Here is a 20,916-nt window from a genome sequence, read left to right as displayed (position 1 = left end):
CTGTTCTCAAACACCTCTCAAGTAATTCACATCAATTAATCAATTCTTAACCATTGTTAACTATTTGCAATTATCCAATTAGCTTTGTAGGCATTCTAAATTAAAAACCTTTAGCTTTAAAAATAAAATCCCCTACCTCGACTAGCCGAAATTCGATAATCAATCGCAACAAAGCCTTCTTTTATTTTTAATTTGCAGCGGCAACAATAACCTTGAACCGAACTAACAGCAGTGGCATTTCTGATCACTTCTCAGCAGCTGCATTGGCATGAACTAATCGATTCAGAACCAGAATAGTACTCTTGACAAGCACTAACGACCTCGGTGGCAGCTGCGGCGGTGAGGCAGCAGACACGACCGGTTGGATGACGGCACGGTGAAGCTCCCTCTCTTTCCCTCAGCTCGACGGCGACAGCGGCGAGGCCCCCCCAGCCAGCGCCGTCTCCTTTCTCAGCTCTCCGTCACGCTCTCCCTCGAGCCCTCTCTCTCTGCTCTCTGTTTTGCTACTGAACATTACGCTGAAGGAAGGTTGGAAGGGGGTAGGGTGCGGCTGTGGTGAGGGGGCTAGGGTTAGGGTTTCGGATTCAATTTGGGATTTAGGGTTAGAAATTAGGATTTTATAAAGAAATAAGGATATATATGAATAGATATTTTGATAAAATTGGAGGGTAGAATAATTTTAAAACCAAATATACTTTCTTAAAAATATCTAAGAACATTGTTTATCAACACATTGCTAAGTTCAATTAATTATTTCTAGTTTAAATTATAAAATAAGCATATTAATCATATAATTATAAAATATAGTTTAAACTCAATATTAATTATTAAAATTAAATGATATAACTTTTTATCAAAACTCTAATTTCAATTTGTGTAGAATAACTAATTATAATAAAAATTGTACTTGAAGATTAATTAACTTAAACTTAAAGTATTTATAAAAATCAAACTAATCATTTCTAATAAATTAATTCCTAAGAGTTCAAATTAATAACATAATTCATTTAAAATAAAATTTATTTAAATTAAATTATACAATTCTTCTTATTTTTCAATTACCAAAATTATAATTTCAATTATACCAAATATCTAATAAAGATTATATAAAAATTCTAATTAATTTAAACTTCAATTATTACGAAACTTCATTTAATTACCTTTAGTAAAATAATTTTCTTAAAATAAAATTATCATCAAATAAAATAAATCACAAATAACTAATTATTTGATTTTCAAAGACTAGGGTTGTTACATGTTTGATCTCTCTCTAAGATGTATATCCCGATCTTCATCATGGTGAATAGGATGATCTAACCAATTAGCTCTGTTCATCATATTAAGACGAACGTGCCTGACAAACACCCGCGTCTACTTCGATTCGTGTGAGTACTTGGAAGAAAAGCACGAACTAACAGCTATGTTTATACGTCTCTCAGACGGTTAATCCATGACTTTGTTGGGGACTTCTCGAGACACCAGTTCAGCTAATTTCCAGGGAGATTAGGGTCTCCATGGTATAGGCTAGAATCCAAAGAAGCAGCATTCTCTGATCCGAAAGATTCGATCTTGTCTGTGGCGTTTTGAGTAGGATCGCCAAGAGAATGACTTGCTAAGAGCTTCACACTCCATTGGATTTAATGATCATGGCCAATGGCAACGGCCAATAGCGTTCAGTCTGTAGCAGAGGAGATCAATGACCACGAACAATGGCTTTGATCACTTACAGCATGCCATAGAAAAAGATCATTCACAAGCAAAGAAGATAGTAGTACTGGAGTTTATTCAGAAAGACAAAGTAATTCCGACTCTCACCTCTATTCCTATCATTATTTCAACTTAATATCCAAGCAATTACAACATATAATCATTCAAGGTTTACATAATATAATCCAACTCCTTCTGATTCCGCCTGACTAAGACCTACAAGACAACCATAGCTTGCTTCAAGCCACAATCCTCGTGGGATCGACCCTGACTCACTCAGGTATTACTTGGACGACCCAGTGTACTTGCTGGTACTGCTGCTGTACGAAACAGTGTGGGTTTTGCATACACGAGCACCAGGCTTCTTGCAACATCTCTTGTAATTTCAATGTTTGTTGTGCAAGGGAGTGCAGCTGCTGAGTTAAAGACTCACTTTGCTCAGGAGGGTCTGACTCAGTGAATACTGTCTTAACCTCTTCCTTCGTTGAAGTCTCACTAGATAAGTACAGATGCTGATTACTGGCAACTGTCTCAATGAGCTCGTAAGTGATGAGATATTTTGGAGGAAAATCAAATCTCTCCCAAAACACCCAAATCTAACCGGCAAGTGCACCGGGTCGCATCAAGTAATAATAACTCACGGGAGTGAGGTCGATCCCACAGGGATTGAAGGATTGAGCAATTTTAGTTTAGTGGTTGATTTAGTCAAGCGAATCAAGATTTGGTTGATGGTTTTGTGACTTGCAGAATTAAATTGCATTGAAGTAAAGAGAACAAGAAATAAATTGCTGAAACTTAAAGAACAAGAAATTAAATGGCAGAAACTTAAAGTGCAAGAAATGTAAATTGCGGAATCTTAAAGTGCAAGGAATGTAAATTGCTTGAAATGTAAAGGGGATTGGGATGTGGATTTGCAGAAATTAAACAAGGAAAAACTAAATTGCATCAAACAGAAGAGGGGAAGGGAATTGGGATTGAACCGGATGTGAAGCAGAAAAGTAAATGAACATAAAAAGCAGTAAACAGAGAAGTGAAATGGGAAATTCAGATCTCAGGACCCAGAGACTAGAAAACCAAGTCTAGATCTCAATGCCTTCCTAGATCCAACAAGAACAATTGCAAGAGAATTGTAAATTGCAAAGAGAATAGATGAAGAGCAATGAACCGGAAATGAAATTCAATTAACAGTAAAGAAAACAGAGAGATCCAAGATTGAGATTGAAACAGAATTTCTTCAATTCTCCAATCCAAGATCCAAGACAAATGTCAAATAAAATTGAAAGCAATGAAAACAAGAAATTAAAGTTCACTCAAGTTCAAAAGCTCTCTAAAACTATTATGAAAATTCTAAAAGGAAAGCTCCTGAATAACTTGAATTCTATTCTATTTATACACTTTCAAAAATGATCTTCAAGCCTTGAGTTGGGCCTTTGCTCTTGGTGGAATTGGGTTGAAAGAGGCCTTGGTTGATTGCTCTTGAAGTTTGAAGAAGAACCGAAGTGAACCAATTGAACCGGTTTTGAGGTTAGCAAAAGTTGGACCAAAAGTTTGAGCCAAAGTTAGGGGAACTTTTCATAGCAGCAAAGCACATTCTGCTGGTATGGACGTTGGTGCCAACGTTAGGGGTCTAACTTTGACCCTAACGTTGGCAATGCCTTGTGCTAGTGGCGCCAACGTTAGCCTCCAAGTTAGGGGGCTAACGTTTGCGCAAACGTTGGCCCTTCTCCCTTTGTAATTCATGTGCCAACGTTAGCCTCCAAGTTAGGGGGCTAACGTTGGCGCAAACGTTGGCTCCTTCCCCATTGTAATTCATGTGCCAACGTTAGCCTCCAAGTTAGGGGGCTAACGTTGGCGCAAACGTTGGCTCCTTCCCCATTGTAATTCATGTGCCAACGTTAGCCTCCAAGTTAGGGGGCTAACGTTGGTGCAAACGTTGGATAGCCAGGGAGGAATTCATGTGCCAACGTTAGCCTCCAAGTTAGGGGGCTAACGTTGGCGCAAACGTGGGATGGCCAGGGAGGAAATTTCAAGTTCCAACGTTAGCCTCCAAGTTAGGGGGCTAACGTTGGGGCTAACTTCTTGCTTCCTGGTTCAATTTCACTTATTCCATTGTCCTCTCTTCACTCCTAGCCATTCCTCTTTGCTTCAACCTTTCTCCAAGCTTTCTTCACCTATCATTAATCAACCAAACTCATCAAAGCTATGCTCAAAATCATGAGATATTCATTCTTTCATAATATGCAACAAATATAGCATAAAACCTCATGAAATGGCATAAATTCATATATGGTTGGTTCAATCAAGGGAAACATGAAAATCTATTCAATTAGCTTGCTTGTAGCTCAAGAAAGTGCATAATTCTAATGAAAACAAAAGAAAAAGACTAGTTAAAATAGGCTAGGATGACTTGTCATCAGTAAGCTTCTTCAATTGTCTTTCTCATGTGGATTGAACCGCTAGCAGAACGGTCTAAGGACATCTTAGCCATATCTGTGAGTTCGTAATAGAAGATGTCCAACTTTACCCATTCTGAAAATATTTCAGTAGGGCATTCCCGTAGCATCATCTTATATCTCACACGATCATCATAAAGGGATTCATTATCTCCTTGTTTGAAGCCTTGGATGTCCAGTCTCAACTGGGTCAGCTTCTTTGGATAAAAGTATTGATTCAAAAACTTGTCCACCAGCTGATTCCATGTTTCCAAGCTAGACTTGGGTTGGTTATCTAACCACCTATTTGCCTGGTCTACTCCCTTAGTGTATACTATGTCAGCATATTGCAGGAATTTTGCAAGGAACTCCATGGGATCTTCTTGTGGAAGTCCATGAAATTTGTAATACCCGGTCTAGCCAAAATTAATTAAATAATAAGTTAAATGGGAGCGAATATGGTTGGAAGATTCGGCAATTGGAATTTGATCATCTAAATATGATATTTAGATTCAGTGAATTTTTCTGAGTCGGAAAACATAGTTTTCTGCGTAAAAGCGCGCAGTGGAATTTTGACCGGCAGTACCGGCTGAGATCTGTCTGGTACTACAGCTAAGGAAATTGATTATGAGTAAATGAGATTAAGAAATGAGGAATTATAATTAGGGAAGGTAGAAATATTTAAAGTGCGATTTAGAGCACTAATCTTAAAGGTTTTGGCCCAAAATTGGGCCAACAGACAAAAATAAGTGACCAGGGCCTAAGTGGGCCCAAGACCCAACATATATAAATATTAGTTATGAGCATTTCAGCTCATTTTACCCTAAAAAGAAGGGTTGGGGCGCTGAAATTGAGAAGAGAGAAGAGAAGAGAGAAAACTTAACTCTCTTTGATCTTCAAACCACCATAACTTGAGCTACGGAGCTCCGATTGACGAGCCGTTTACGACCACGCGTTGCTCTTCTCATCCTCTACAATTCTATCTAAGTTTGGTGGTGAGTATTTCATTCATCTCTACCCAGTTTTCGAAATTCCCCACTGTTACACGTTTTTGGGTAGTTAGTGTTGAAATCTCGTGATTTTGGGTGTTTAGGGATACTCCAACATGAATTCTAAGTGGGTTCTATCCCTACTTCATATGGGCTGAGGTAAGAAGTGCTCAAACCCTTGTGATTTGTCATTTTTATAAGTCCTAGGTTGATGTATGTATGTGATATTGGTTATGTTAGTGTATTTGGTGATGTTGGTGCACAATTGGGAGATTGGTATTGCTTGAGGAGCTTTGGTAAGGCTTGGAGCTAAGGTTGGTGAAGACTTCCAAAGAAAAGGCTCAATTGGTTTGGCTACAAGAGGTATGGTTTAAGTTTCATTTAAGTACCGTGTATTGTGATGAGAATTCCTTGGCTAGATGCCCCTAGGATTAAGATTGGAGTGCGTAAATGGTTGGTGCTAATATGCATAGTTGGTATGTAATGTGAATTAATGATTGGGTTGAGGATTGTGTAGCCTTGTATGCTTGGTGTATTCAGAATTTGATGTACTGGGTAATGAGTATTGATTTGTGGTTTATCCATTTAAATTGTGAAATTGGGCCGGAGGCCGGGGAAAGGTTCGAAAGGTAAGTTGATGTGTGCATTGTATGATGACACAAGTGATTGGATGAATTTCAGATAATGAATATATGAATGATTGGGTTGGTTATTGAACAATAAGGTTTGAGGAGTTGAAGTGTGGAATTTGGTAAATTTGGGTGAAATTATATAGATGAGGTATGTTTGGTTTTGGTTGAGATATATTATGTGGTCATATATGTGATTATGATTATTGATGCCTTGGTGGTATTATGATGCATTAGAGATATGTATGTTGTGATATATACTTGAGGAGTGATTAAGGTTGATTTGTGGGTGAAACCACGTGATAGTGAGTATGATATTGATTATGTATAATGATGGTTGATTGGAAATAGTGTTGTTGAAATTTGGCATGAGGAAGAGTATATGATATGTAAATGTGTTTGAGTTTGAGAAAGTGTCAATGTGTGAGTTGAGGATGGCTTGATATTGATTTTGGTACATTTTGATTGATTTCAAAAAGGGTTGAAATTGGCATGTTTTGATTGACTTTGGAAAGAGTTGAAAATGGCTTGTTTTGAAAATGGCACTTTGTGGTTTTGTATGAAAACATGGTTTTTTTTGGGCATACTTTGACGGGACATAACCTGGACTACGGATCTCTATTTTCTGCCAAATCTATTTAGAAATGAAATTGGATCCGGGATGTCCATGCCGTTCAAAGAACGGGTGAAAAATGATTTAAAATGAGAAAGTTATGACCGTCGGAAGATTGGGGGTTGAATCTGTAAATTCTACAGCTTTTAACTTAGAAAATTTTTAGCAGAATGACCCTACGCGCGTAGGCGCACTTGGCGCGTGCGCGCCGTTCTTCAAGGAAGCACCATCCACGCGTGCGCGTGGTGTGCGCGGGCGCATCGATGCGCTGCACCAATTGCCCAGCCATTTTCCAGAGAGTTGTGCCAGGATTGTGCCAGTTTTGCGCCTGGGCGCAAGAGCACCCACGCGTACGCGTGGCTGACGCTTGCGCGCCGTTTGGATATTTTTCAACCCACGCGTTCGCGCATATGGCGCTTGCGCGTCGATGAGTTTTTGGCCATCCACGCGTGCGCGTGGAGTGCTCGTACGCGTGGGCCTGTTTTTATGCCAAAGTTGATTTTTGAGTTTTTAAAGCCAAATCTCATACTTCTAAGCCTCTGATCTCACCTCTTATGTATTAAATCATTATGATATGCCTAGCAATGAGAAAGGAGCTAGGGGATGTGGTAACTTGCGAGTGAAGCAAGGGGAAAAGTTATGATCAAAGATGATTATATGAGATATGGAGGATGACGGTGGAAGTACTGTGTATGCCATGAGCCGGAGGGCTATATTTATTGATAAATGGCCCGTTCTTGATTGGACCATGAGCCGGATGGCTGAGTTATTGCCGGGTTACGGCAAAGCCATTATTGTTTATGGCTGAGTATAAATGCATATATGATTAATGAATGAATATGTTAAATGGATAATAATGAAAAAATATTGAAATGTGATGTGCGACCCCGGGTAGTAGGCAGTGGCGTTGTCCACTTGCTCCGGGTATGAGACGGGAAAGGAGGATTATGATAAACGAGTTTAATCATGGAGTTTTGAATAAATGTGTATTTGTGATACCTGGGTAGTAGCAAAGGTCGTGGTTCGTCCCGCTTGCTCGGGTCATTGTCTGAGAATTGATAATAATGAAGGGTGATTATGAATAAATGTTTATTTGTGATACTTGGGTAGTAGTAAGGGTTGTGGTTCGTCCCACTTGCTCCAAGTTAATGTTTGAGATTTGGTAACAATGAATGTTGATAATATGAATTGAGATTGAATGAATATATGTTTGAGATACCTGGGCAGTAGCAAGGGTTGTGGTTCGTCCCACTTGCTCCGGGAAAATGCTTGAGATACCTGGGTAGTAGCAAGGGTTATGGTTCGTCCCACTTGCTCCAGGTCAGAGATTGTGACGCCTGCGTAGTAGCGGCAGTAGTGGTGAATCCACTCGTTCCAGGTTGAGCTTTTAAACACCCGCCTGGGTAGTAGCCGCAGTAGTGGTTATTCCACTGGCTCTGGGTTGAGCGGGTAGTAGCAAGGGGGTTGTAGCTCAAACCTACTTGCTCCGCAATGGGTGTTTCTGTCCAATAGTTAGCTACCAGGACATGTCGGGTTGGCTATATAACCAACAGATGATATCATCAGCCATAGGACAGGCATTCATCATTTGCATATGTTTGAATTGTTTGGGTTTACCATTTGTCTTGGATTTCTACATCATATATGCCATGTTACCTGACTATATGCTACTTGTTCTACTTGTATCATGTTTGTGTATTACTTGCCTGTATTGCTTGTGTTTGTACAACTAAGAGGCCCCTCATGCTGGTGTCGGTGGGTGTGAGGGCTGTTATTGATGGGATGAATTGATGATGCAATTGCATGATGATGTATTGATATAGAACCGCTGAGGCAGAACAACTGGTGATGGTTTTGCTTATGATTCTGAGTCTGATTCGTGGAAGAGTCAGCGAGTTGGAAAACATGTGAAACATGAATTGAATTTAGCACTCCCTTATGACAGTTGCCTATTCATGGATTAGCGAGAACCTAGGATGAATAATTGGTGTAGAAGTTTAGGATTCTTAGTGAGTTTTTGTTGCAGTACATTGAATTTATTTGGCACTTTTACCGTACTGGGAACCCATGGGCCCGGGTTTCTCATTCCGTATATATCTCTTGTTTTTCAGATACAGGTCCAGGTGCTCAGAAATGAGTTGTGGGTCGTCTGAGAGACGGCGAAGATCTTTATTTCCTCTACTTTGTGTTTTGATTAGAATCTCTCCACCTTTGTTTTGGAAAGTTTATATTATGTATTGAACTCTTTGAATTTGCCTATAGAGGCTCTCATGTTTCCTTCGGGATAGATTAGGATATACTGTTGTCAACTAATTTCATAATGTACCCTAGCCGACCTAAACTTCGCGGGTCGCGACTAGTGGCTATTTACTTATGTTATATATATCTATCTGTTATCTATCTCTTAATCTCCTCTACGCCTTGTCCGTATATCGTTTTCGGCTTCACGGTTTATCTTTTGTTGTCGAAACGTGAAAGATACGTCTTCGCGATTTTATTTCTACTCTTTTCAGGCTTCTCGATTAATACTCCTTTCGAAATTACCTATATTTATTTATTAAAAATCCACCTGAGAGTCGTACCACCGTAATATCATTGACTTATGACTCGAGCATAAGGATTTGAATATTAGGGTGTTACAAAATTGGCAGTTTTGCTGCACTAGAATAATTAATTGTGGGTTGAGCTTAAAGCTACTCCAATAGGAGGTATACTAATGCTGCTTCCATAGAAGTTAGGAGTAGGGGCTGTATAAGACCCCAAAGTGCTTCTGAACTGTTCATCCCCATTCGGGTTCATGCGTGTCTCTATATCAGTGTATAGAGCACTTTTAGTAAGTTTTCTTGAGAAGACAAGAAGAGTAGAGGTACAGGGAGAAAGAATGAATTCAAATTTCTGAAATTAAAAAGAAAAGCAAATTAAATTATTTTTTCTTGTTTCTATTTTATTTAATTGTTAATTTCGAAAAGAAGAAAGAAGAGTAAAAGAAAACTTAAGATAACTAATTAATTAAAAAGATTTGAGAATTTTAAAGGTGGTTTTCGAAAAAGAAGAGAGAGAAAGAAGTATATGATTTTAAAAAATAGAAGAGAGAGAGAGAGAGGTAAGAATTTTTGAAAAAGAAGAGAGAGAAATTAGTTAGAAGGTTTTGAAAAAGAGAAAAGAGAAAGAAGAGTAGAAAAGAGAATAAGATAAGATAAGTAAATAACTAATCAACAAGATTTGAAGATAAAGTAAAAGATTTGATTTTAAAAATTGAATATTAAATTTTGAAAATTAAATTTTTGAAATTTGAAATTTGAATTTAAAAAAAGTCAAAGAAAGATTAGGATTTGAAAGAATAAGTCAAACAAGATGAGATAAGATTTGAAAAGATTTGAAATCTGAAAATTTTGAATTTTGAAATTTTGAAATTGAATTTTGAATTTGAAACAAGATAAGATAAGATTTTGAAATTTGAATTTTAAAATTTGAATTTAAAACAAGATAAGAAAAAATTTTGAATTTAAAGAAAAAGATAAGATAAAGATTTTGAAAAGAGGTTAAAAAGGATAAAATTTAAATTAAAAAGATTTGAAATTCAAATTGAAAAGATAGTTTTTAATTTAAAAAGATTTTAAATTTGAATTTTAAAAGAAAGATAAGATAAGAAAGAATCAAATTTTAAAAGAAAAGATTTGAAAAGATTTAAAAAGAAGATAAGATTTGAAATTTGATTTTGAAAAAGATTTGATTTTGAAATTAAGATAAGATATGATTTTGATTTTGAAATAAAAAATTTTGAAAATAATTGTAAAATAAAGGTAGAAAAGATATTTTTTGACTTTAATGAATAAAGAGAAAAACAACTAAATAACACCAAACATAAAATTTTTAGATCAAAGACACTAAATTTTCGAAAATTGAAAAGAAAAATACCAAAAGACATCAAACTTAAAAATTTTAAGATCAAAATAAGAAGAAAAATGTTGAGCGGATAATTTATATGCTTTTTGGCATTGTTTTTATGTAGTTTTTAGTATGTTTTAGTTACTTTTTATTATATTTTTATTAGTTTTTATGCAAAAATCACATTTCTATACTTTACTATGAGTTTGTGTGTTTTTCTGTAATTTCAGGTATTTTCTGGCTTAAATTGAGGGACATGAGCAAAAGTCTGATTCAGAGGCTGAGAAAGGACAATTGGCGCTATAGAAGTCCAATTGGCGCGCTCTCAATTGCGTTGGAAAGTGGACATCTTGGGCTTTCCAGAAATGTATAATAGTCCATACTTTTCCCGAGATTTGATGGCCCAAATAGGCGTTTAAACGCCAGCCAGAGACGCTTTTCTGGCGTAAAACGCCGGAACTGGCACCAGAACTGGAGTTAAACGCCCAAAATGGCATCCAAGCTGGTGTTTAACTCTAGAAAAAGCCTATGCACGTGTAGAGCTCTATGCTCAGCCCAAGCACACACCAAGTGGGTTCCAGAAGTGGATTTCTGCACTATCTGCACTTAGTTACTTATTTTCTATAATCCCTAGTAACGAGTTTAGTATAAACACTACAACAAACAAGAATGGGGAGCATTTATAAGCATCACATTTTCCATCAAATATTTAAAATAATAAATATTTATCCTGATTAATTGAGGCATGTAGGAAGAAGAGCAGAATTTATGCTGATCTCTAAGTCAAATAGTTTGAATAAGCATGAAATTCCTCTGTTATCCCAGATTAAACCAACCAATATGAAAAGCAGTCCACAACTCACTAAAATAATAACATTATACAACAAGGCTAAAATAAACAAAGCAGATAAATAAAATAAAAAATAAACAATTGAGAAACAGCGATATAGAAATTACTCTATAATCCTCAATAAAGAGTTATTGAGAATCCACCATAGAACACCTCACAGAAAGCAGAAAAACAAAACCATAATGTCACTGAACACACTACTCGCAGATAATAAAAGTTTTGCTACCTTAAATAACAAACTAACCTAAGCCCTAGGTTCATGTCACAAGTACGCAGTCCAAATTCAAACCAGAACAGAAGCTCAGTCAACATTCAACCCTCATCTTGCTCATGTTCACAAACATCACCACTTTCCACAGCCAACAAAAAGAACCAACAGCCAATCAAGCCCTAACTAAGCAATAGAAAATCAGAGAAAAAGACCACTTACCACAGATGACAACCCACAAACGGCCAATGCAGCGAACCAGCAGCAGCAGCAAAGCACAATCCACAATCAGCCAAGACAGTGAAGCAGAAGCAGCAAGGTAGAAGCAGCGAAGCAGAAGAAGAACATGGGAGAAGCAAGGACGCCGTGGAGAAGCAGTGAAGCCTCAGAGAGGGGAGAAGTAGCGACGCCGCGGAGAGGAGAGACTCAGTGACGCCGGCAAGAAGGAGGTAGCGATGATTCGGGAAGAACGCAGTGCAGCGACGATGATGGTGCGACGATGGTGAGTTTCGATTTGGGGCTTCCTGGTGACTTGCGATGATGGTGCGATTTACGCCTTCATGGAGAGCTGTGGTGTGATGCGTCTCTGATTCTGATGGCGTGGGTTAGGGTTCGGTACGTTGGAGGGAGGAAGAGCGTTCTTCGCTTTTTGGTTTCGAAGAGAATGGAGGCTTAGCTTTCTTAGTTTCTTTGCTGTATTCCTTTATTAATTAGGGAAAAATTAATAATCAATAATAGATATATAATATTATTTTAAAATTATTTTAATTTTATTTCTTTATACTAATATTTATTATAAATTTATTTTCGATTTATGTGTTCAAAATATAATTTTTTTTATATATTTATAATAATATATAATATTTATAATAAACTTATTTCAATTTTATTTTTTTAAAATAATGTTTGTTATTTATTTATAACAATAGATTTTGAGTAGTTTATGAATTCAATATTTATAGAAAAAATAGTTTCAATTTATATAATTATCTGAAATAATTTTTTTTAGTATTGTTTAATTTGTATAATTATTTAAATAATATTAGAAAATGGTTGTTTCATAAATAATTGTTGTAATGGTTGAAAAACCGTTCTTTAAAATAGTCAAAGAGAACGGTTTTATTTTGTTACTATAGCATAATGAAAAAATGAACTTCAATAACAACACTGTAAAAATCGTTGTCTAAGACCATCTAATGGAACGGTTTTAAAGTGTAGCATTTTGGCAACGGTTTTAATGCGTTTCTTTTGTGCAATTCTTTAAACAACAATAAAAAACCGTTGCTTAAAGCAAAATCATGGTGACGATTATAAAACCATTCTGTAAATAGTCAAACAGAACGGTTTTAATGTGTTGCTAGAAATTGATGAAAAATGCAATTCAACAGTAACACTTTTATGAACCGTTGTCTAAACCTATCTAAGAAAACGGTTTTAAGGCGTTGCAAAATTTGGCGTTGCTAAAGGCCATATATTGTTGTAGTGAAATAGCACTTTTTACTATTGTATTCCAATGATCTTATGCCATTTTTCACATTTAGAGGCTGGCCACACGGCCATGCCTAGACCTTTTTCTCTTATGTATTTTCTACGGTGGAGTTTCTACACCTCATAGATTAAGGTGTGGAGCTCTGCTGTTCTTCATGAATTAATGCAAGTACTATTGTTTCTCTTTCAATTCATGCTTACTTCTTCTCCAAGATATATTCTCGTACTTAATTCAGTTAAGTCAGAATGAAGGGGTGACCCGTGACAATGACCCACTATCTTCGTTACTCGCTTAGCCAAGATCCGCGTGCCTGACAACCACAAGACGTCTACATGATGTTCAACGTAGTCATTGGACGACAACCGGAGTATAGTCTCTTGGATCTCTGATCCATGGATTTTACTTGCCTATCCTGACAATAGAGCATTCAAATCCGTGAGATTAGAACCTTCGTGGTAGAGGCTAGAAACAATTGGCAGCATTCCTGAGATCCGGAAAGTCTAAACCTTGTCTGTGGTATTCCGAGTAGGATCTAGGACGGGATGACTGTGACGAGCTTCAAACTCACGAATGTTGGGCGCAGTGACATTGTGCAAAAGGATATAGAGATCCTATTCCGACACAAGTGAGAACTAACAGATGATTAGCCATGTGGTAGCTGTGCCTGGTATTTTTCATCCGAGATGAGAGATCTGACAGTTGATTAGCCGTACAGAAACCGTACCTGGACCATTTTCACTGAGAGGACAGATGGTAGCCATTGACAACAATGATCCACCAACATACAGCTTGCCATGGAAGGGAGCACGCATGATTGGATGAAGACAATAGGAATGTAGAGGTTCAGAAGCAACAAAGCATCTCCAAACGCTTATCTGAAATTCCCACCAATGAATCACATAAGAATCTTTATTTTAATTTACATTTTATTTATCTTTCAATTATCAAAACTCATAACCAATTGAATATGCCTAACAAAGATTTACAGGATGACCATAGCTTGCTTCAAGCCAGCAATCTCTGTGGGATCGACCCTTACTCGCGACTTGGACGACCCAGTGCACTTGCTGGTTAGTTGTACCAGAGTTGTGAAAAGTGTGATCACAATTCCGTGCACCAAATTTTTGGTGCCGTTGACGGGGATTGTTCGAGCTTGAACAACTGACGGTTCATCTTGTTGCTTAGATTGGTTACTTTTATTTTATGTTTAAGCTTTTTATTTTTATTTTCGAAAAAAATACAAAAAAATTTAAAAATTAAAAAAAATCATAAAACCAAAAAAGAAAATTTGTGTTTCTTGTTTGAGTCTAATGTCAAATTTTAAGTTTGGTGTCAACTGCATGTTTTTAATTTTGCTTAGGTTTTCGAAAAGTCATGCATTGTGTTCTTCTTTGATCTTCAAGTAGTTCTTGATGATTTTCCTTGTTTGATCTTTAATTTTTCTTGTTTTGTGTCTTTTCTTGTTTTTCTTCTGCATTTTCGAATTATTAGTGCCCCTAGTACAAGAGTTCTTAAGTTTGGTGTCTTGCATGTCTTTCTTTTCTTAAAAATTTTCAAAAATATGTTCTTGATGTTCATCATGATCTTCAAAGTGTTCTTGGTGTTCATCTTGACATTCAAAGTGGTCTTGCATGCATTATTTGTTTTGATCTTAAATTTTTATGTTTTGTTTCATTTTCTTGTTTTTCTCTCTCCTCATTAAAAATTCAAAAGTAAAAAAAAATATATATATCTTTTCTTTATTCTTCTCATAATTTTCGAAATTTTGAGTTGACTTGGTCAAAAATTTTTAAATCTTTTCTTTAGTTGTTTCTTGTTAGTCAAGTCAAAATTTCAATTTAAAAACTTTATCTTTTCAAATCTTTTCCAAAATCAATTCTTTTTCATTTTTTTAATTATGATTTTCGAATTTCATTCTTAAAATTTTTCAAAATCTTTTTCATTTTTATTTTAATGTTTTCGAAAATTTTTAAAACTAATTTTTCAATCTCTTTTTCTTAATTTTATTTCATATTTTCGAAAATCCTTGCTAACAATTAATGTTTTGATTCAAAAATTTCAAGTTTGTTACTTTCTTGTTAAGAAAGGTTCAATCTTTAAATTCTAGAATCATATCTTTTAGTTTCTTGTTAGTCAAGTCATCAACTTTAAATTTTAAAAATCAAATCTTTTTAATTTCTTTTTTAATTCTTTTTCAAAATAAATTTCAATAATATCTTTTTAAGATTTTAATTTCAAAATCATTTTCTAACTTCTTATCTTTTCAAAATTTACTTTCAAACCTTTTCAACTAATTACTTGATTTGTTTGTTTTAATTTTAAAAATTTACTATTTCTTATCTGTTTCAAAATCACCTAACTACTTTTTCAGTTCTCATTTTCGAAAACAACTAACCACTTTTCAAAATTCTTTTTAATTAACTAATTATTTTAAATTATAATTTTATTTTATTTCTTTTAATATTTTCGAACACTAACTAAATAATTAAAATAAAAACAAAAATATTTTTTCCTTTATTCAACTTAAAAAATTTTTTCGAATACTCTCTCTCTCATCTCTTTCTATTTATTTATTTAATTACTAACACTTCTCTTCTACTCATAATTCGAACCCCTCTCTTTACTCTCTGTTCGAATTACTCATCTCCTCTCTTTTCTCATTCTTCTATTCTTCTATTCTTATACTCACATAAAGGAATCTCTATACTATGACATAGAGGATTCACATTCTCTCTTTGTACTCTTCTTTTTCATATGAGTAGGAACAAGGATAAGGATATTCTTATTGAAGCTGATCCTGAACTTGAAAGGACTCTAAAGAGGAAGCTAAAAGAAGCCAAAGTACAACACTCCAGAGAGGACCTTACAGAAAATTTCGAAAAAGAAGCAGACATGGCAGCCGAACCCAACAACAATGGTGGAGATGCAAGGAAGATGCTTGGTGACTTTACTGCACCAACTTCCAACTTCTATGGAAGAAGCATCTCAATTCCTGCAATTGGAGCAAACAACTTTGAGCTTAAGCCTTAATTAGTTTCTCTAATGCAGCAGAATTGCAAGTTTCATGGACTTCCATTGGAAGATCCTCATCAGTTCTTAGCTGAATTCTTGTAAATCTGTGACACTGTTAAGACCAATGGGGTTAATCCCGAGGTCTACAGACTTCTGTTTTTCCCCTTTGCTGTAAGAGACAGAGCTAGGATATGGTTGGACTCACAACCTAAAGAAAGCCTGAACTCTTGGGAAAAATTGGTCAATGCTTTCTTGGCCAAATTTTTTCCACCTCAAAGGATGAGCAAGCTTAGAGTGGAAATCTAAACCTTCAGACAGAAGGAAGGTGGATCCCTCTATAAAGCTTGGGAAAGATACAAGCAATTGATCAGAAGGTGTCCTTCTGACATGCTTTCAGAATGGAGCATCTTATGTATATTCTATGATGGTCTGTCTGAAGTGTCCAAGATGTCATTGGACCACTCTGCTGGTGGATCTCTTCATCTGAAGAAAACCCATGCAGAAGCCTAGAAACTCATTGAGATTGTTGCAAATAACCAGTTCATGTACACTTCTTAAAGAAATCCTGTGAATAATGGGATTACTCAGAAGAAAAGAGTTCTTGAGATTGATAATCTGAATGCCATATTGGCTCAGAATAAAATATTGACTCAGCAAGTCAATATGATCTCTTAGAATCTAATTGGAATGCAAGCTGCATCCGTGATGAGCGGATAATTTATACCCTTTTTGGCATTATTTTTACATAGTTTTTAGTATGTTTTAGTTACTTTTTATTATATTTTTACTAGTTTTTATGAAAAAATCACATTTCTAGACTTTACTATGAGTTCGTGTGTTTTTCTATGATTTCAGGTATTTTCTGGCTGAAATTGAGGGACTTGAGCAAAAATCTGATTCAGAGGCTGAAAAAGGACTGCAGATGCTGTTGGATTCTGACCCTCCTGCACTCGAAGCAAATTTTCTGGAGCTTCAGAAGGCCAATCGCCGCGCTCTTAATTGTGTTGGAAAGTAGACATCCTGGGCCTTCCAGAAATATATAATAGTCCATGCGTTGTCCGAGATTTGATGGCCCAAACTGGCGTTGATAGTCAGCCTAAAACTTTCTGGCGTAAAATACCCAAACTGGCACCAGAATTGGAGTTAAACGCCCAAACTGGCACCCAAGCTGCCGTTTAACTCTAGGAACAGCCTATGCACGAAAAAGCTTCAATGCTCAGCCAAAGCACACACTAAGTGGGCCCTAGAAGTGGATTTCTGCACTATCTGCACTTAGTTACTCATTTTCTGTAACCCTAGGTTACTAGTTTAGTATAAAAACTACTTTTAGAGATTTATTTTACATCTTTGGAATATCTTTTGATCACTTTGATCTTTGAGATGATTGTTCACGTTTGTGGGCTGGCCATTCAGCCATGCCTAGACCTTTTTCACTTATGTATTTTCTACAGTGGAGTTTCTACACCCTATAGATTAAGGTGTGAAGCTCTGCTGTTCTTCATGAATTAATGCAAGTACTATTGTTTTTCTATTCAATTCACGCCTACTTCTTCTCCAAGATATACTCTCGTACTTACTTTAGTTAAGTCAAAATGAAGGGGTGACCCGTGACAATCACCCAATTTTCGTTATTCGCTTAGCCAAGATCACGTGCTTGACAACCACAAAGCTGTCTACATGATGTTCAACGTAGTCATTGGACGACAGCTGGAGTATACTCTCTTGGATATCTAATACATAGACCGAGTCCGTGAGATTAGTATCATCGTGGTATAGGCTAGAATTATTGGCAGCCATTCCTGGGATCCGGAAAGTCTAAACCTTGTCTATGGTACTCCGAGTAGGATCGAGGAAGGAATGACTGTGACGAGCTTCAAACCTGTGAATGTTGGGCACAAGTGACAGTGTGCAAAAGGATCAATAGATCCTATTCCAACACTAGCAGGAACCGACAGATGATTAGCCATGCGGTAGCTGTAACTGGTATTTTTCATCCGAGACGAGAAATCCGATAGCTGATTAGCCGTGCAGAAACCGTAGAGGACCATTTTCACTGAGAGGATCTTACAGCTTGCCATGGAAGGAAGTAACGCATGGTTGGAAGAAGGCAATAGGAAAGCAGAGGTTCAGAAGCAACAAAGTATCTCCATACGCTTATCTGAAATTCTCACCAATGAATTACATAAGTAACTTTATTTTATTTTATGTTTTATTTATATTTTAATTATCAAAACCCCATAACCATTTAAATCCACCTGACTGAGATTTACAAGATGACCATAGCTTGCTTCAAGCCGACAATCTCCGTGGGATTGACCCTTACTCACGTAAGGTTTATTACTTGGATAACCCAGTTGGTGCGCAGAAATCGTGACAGTTCCATTCCTTGGTAACGGCGCTGAAAACTTTATACGCACGTTCATAATCTTAATTCTTTGTTACAACTTCGCACAGCTGACCAGCAAGTGCACTGGGTCGTCTAAGTAATAAACCTTACGTGAGTAAGGGTCGATCCCACGGAGATTGTCGGCTTGAAGCAAGCTATGGTCACCTTGTAAATCTCAGTCAGGCGGATTCAAATGTATTAAGAGATTATAGTGTACTAAAAGATAATTAAAATAGGATAGAGATACTTATGTAATTCATTAGTGAGAGTTTCAGATAAGCGTATAGAGATGCTTTCATTCCTCTGAACTTCTGCTTTCCTGCTGTCTTCATCCAACCATTCCTACTCCTTTCCATGGCAAGCTTTATGTAGGGCATCACCGTTGTCAATGGCTACATCCCATCCTCTCTGTGAAAATGGTCAAATGCGCTGTCACTGCATGGCTAATCATCTGTCGGTTCTCGATCATACTGGAATAGGATTTACTATCCTTTTGCGTCTGTCACTACGCCCAGCACTCGCGAGTTTAAAGCTCGTCACAGCCATCCCTTCCCAGATCCTACTCGAAATACCACAGACAAGGTTTAGATTTTCTGGATCTCAAGAATGGCCATCCATGGGTTCTAACTTATACCACAAAGATTCTAATATCTCGGACTTGGTCCTCTGTATTGGATATCCAAGAGATATTCATTCTAGCTTGTTTACATGTAGAACGGAAGTGTTTGTCAGGCACGCGTTCATAAGTGAGAATGATGATGAGCGTCACATAATCATCACATTCATCATGTTCTTGGGTACGAATAGATATCTTAGAATAGGAATAAGCTTGAATTGAATAGAAAAATAGTAGTACTTTGTATTAATTCATGAGGAACAGCAGAGCTCCACACCTTAATCTATGGTGTGTAGAAACTCTACCGTTTTAAAATACATAAGTGATAATGGTCCAGGCATGGCCGAATGGCCGGCCCCCATGAAAGTCTAAGATAGGATAAAAACTAATCAAAGATCTCTACAAAGATAGTAAATAGTCCTATTTATACTAAACTAGTTACTAGGGTTTACAGAAATGAGTAAATGATGCAGAAATCCACTTCCGGGGCCCACTTGGTGTGTGCTTGGGCTGAGCATTGAGCTTTACATGTGTAGAGGTCTTTCTTGGAGTTGAATGCCAGGTTGTAACCTGTTTCTGGCGTTTAACTCCACTTTGCAACCTGTTTCTGGCGTTTGACTACAGAATGCAGCATGGAACTGGCGTTCAATGCCAGTTTACGTCATTTATTCTTAATCAAAGTATGAACTATTATATATTTCTGAAAAGCCCTGGATGTCTACTTTCCAACGCAATTGAGAGCGCACCATTTGGAGTTCTGTAGCTCCAGAAAATCCACTTTGAGTGCAGGGAGGTCAGAATCCAACAGCATCTGCAGTCCTTCCACAACCTCTGAATCTGATTTTTGCTCAAATCCCTCAATTCCAGCCAGAAATTACCTGAAATCATAGAAAAACACACAAACTTATAGTAAAGTCCATAAATGTGAATTTTAATTAAAAACTAATAAAAATATACTAAAAATAACTAAATTATATTGAAAACTATGTAAAAACAATGCCAAAAAGCGTTTAAATTATCCGCTCATCACTAGTGCACTTGCTGGTTAGTTGAGCGGTGATGTGAAAAGTGTGAATCACAATTTTTGTGCACCAAGTTTTTGGCACCGTTGCCGGGGATTGTTCGAGTTTGGACAACTGACGGTTCATCTTGTTGCTTAGATTAGGTACTTTCATTTTATGTTTAAGCTTTTAATTTTTATTTTTTTTAATTTCAAAAAAAATTTACAAAAAAATATTTAGTTTTCAGAAAATTCATAAAAATTTTCAAAAAAAAAAGATATATAGTTTTCAAAAAATTCAAAAAAAAATGTGTTCTTCAGAATTTTTAAGAACGAATTCTAGAGTTTCATAAGATATGTTGAAGCCTGGCTAGCTGCTTAGCCATGTCTAATCTTTTGGACTGAGGCTTCCACTTCTCATTGACATGCTTATATGTTTTATGTTAAAGCTTGGCTGGCTATTTGGCCATGTCTAATTTTTTTGGACCAAAGCTTTCACTTAAAGCTTGGCTGGCCATCTAGCCATGTCTAATTCTTTTGGACCGAAGCTTTAGACTAACATTGCACGATTCCTGGAATTCTCATTAAAAATTTTTTATCTCTTTATTTTCTTTTTCCAAAATAATTTTCGAAAAATACAAAAAATTAATAAAATCATAAAAACCAAAACTTTTATGTTTCTTGTTTGAGTCTAGTGTCAAATTTTAAGTTTGGTGTCAATTGCATCTTTTTAATTATCTTAAATTTTTGAAAATTCATGCATTGTGTTCTTCATTGATCTTCAAGTTGTTCTTGATGACCCTTCTTGTTTGATCTTTAATTTTTCATTGTTTACTGTCTTTTCTTGTTTTTCTTGTGCATTTTTTAATTATTAGTGTCTAAAGTTTAAAAATTTTTAAGTTTGGTGTCTTTCATGTCTTTCTTTTCTTAAAAATTTTCAAAAATATGTTCTTGATATTCATCTTGACCTTCAAAGTGTTCTTGGTGTTCATCTTGACATTCAAAGTGTTCTTGCATGCATTAGTTGTTTTGATTTTAATTTCTTATGTTTTGTGTCATATAGTTGTTTTTCTCTCTCCTCATTAAAAATTCAAAAA

The 20,916-nt window shown here is 36.2% G+C and overlaps 1 non-coding gene across 1 annotated transcript; it reads right to left on the bottom strand.

The window, feature by feature from the left end:
* Positions 1–16,102: 16,102 nt before the first annotated feature.
* On the bottom strand, positions 16,103–16,210 carry LOC148564801 (small nucleolar RNA R71). Its single transcript, XR_015884734.1, has one exon. It is a non-coding gene; the product is annotated as a small nucleolar RNA R71 (small nucleolar RNA).
* Between the last annotated feature and the right edge of the window lie 4,706 nt (positions 16,211–20,916).

The sequence above is a fragment of the Arachis ipaensis genome, chromosome B5, assembly GCF_059453495.1.
Source record: "Arachis ipaensis isolate K30076 ecotype BB chromosome B5, ASM5945349v1, whole genome shotgun sequence".
NCBI lineage: Eukaryota > Viridiplantae > Streptophyta > Magnoliopsida > Fabales > Fabaceae > Arachis > Arachis ipaensis.
This window is presented reverse-complemented; position numbering and strand designations above follow the sequence as displayed.